Genomic DNA, 987 nt, shown 5'->3' with positions numbered 1-987 from the left:
AAACATTTATATAGGGGATTGAATATGCTTTGTAAATGGGAAGCTATTTTACTCTGAATTTATATATGTTGCTGTTTTAGTAATTTTGTCAAATTTGATTTGCTTATAATATATTACATATTTTCTGGAAATGACATAATTGTGTGAGTGTTAGTTGTAATAAAATGACTTATTTGTTTTCTACGCCATGTGCATATATATGTTTTTTTGGAATACCTGTTAAGTAAGTTTATGAGCATTTTACAATCTGAAACTTCACTAATAAAAAGTTTCAAGTTAACAAAACTTGAGCAACTACAAGGCCATGTTAATGTAAAGTTGTCTCAACTATATACATATCTCACTCTCATTAACAGAGGGACCATTCCTAAAATCCCTAAAATTGTGATCCCTTTTATGCGACCAAATACTACAATTCCCCTTCCTCTCAAGCAGACAAACTCTGTAAGTGCCCATGTGGTTACAGCTCTGCACATAGGTTCTTCCAAACTTCTCAGCTCAGCGAAATGTGCAAAACATCAAGAGACAATTCGAGGCACTGACTCTATACCTCAAAAAACAAAAAGGCCAATGCTTGTGCTTTCTCCTTTTGCTCGGTAGATGTTTTCCGGACTGCTTTCCTGGATGATTTAGTATCAGATCTACATAGTTTTCAACTGCTCTAATGTATTGATCTAATTTACAACTAAATTTTTGCACTAGCAAATCTGTTGATCAAGAATGATGGTTGCCAAACTCTACTCGAAGTTGCTCAAGCAAACGGTTTTATTAATGTTGTTCGTACTATTGAGGTATAATATTGGGTGTTAGTATCATGCTTTAATTACAGCAAGCTTATCATAACTCTTGCGCTTTTGTTGCGTGCAGATGCTTGAGGAAGCTGGCGCTGGACTAACTCTAAGGAGTCTGAGGTGCTGAGCGGAGGAATGGTTGTCGTTGTGCTAAGTTACCTCTGTTTGTATAAGTTTCATGCACTTTTTTATATTA

The 987-nt window shown here is 35.3% G+C and overlaps 1 long non-coding RNA gene across 1 annotated transcript; it reads left to right on the top strand.

The window, feature by feature from the left end:
• The first annotated feature begins 419 nt into the window (after positions 1–419).
• On the top strand, positions 420–964 carry LOC109222823. Its single transcript, XR_002067459.1, has 3 exons — positions 420–596; positions 703–791; positions 868–964. It is a non-coding gene; the product is annotated as an uncharacterized LOC109222823 (long non-coding RNA).
• The last annotated feature ends 23 nt before the right edge of the window (positions 965–987 follow it).

Source organism: Nicotiana attenuata, unplaced genomic scaffold (assembly GCF_001879085.1).
Source record: "Nicotiana attenuata strain UT unplaced genomic scaffold, NIATTr2, whole genome shotgun sequence".
In the NCBI taxonomy this organism is placed as follows: Eukaryota; Viridiplantae; Streptophyta; class Magnoliopsida; order Solanales; family Solanaceae; genus Nicotiana; species Nicotiana attenuata.
The sequence above is the reverse complement of the archived record's forward strand: the minus strand, read 5'-3'. Positions and strand labels throughout refer to the sequence as shown.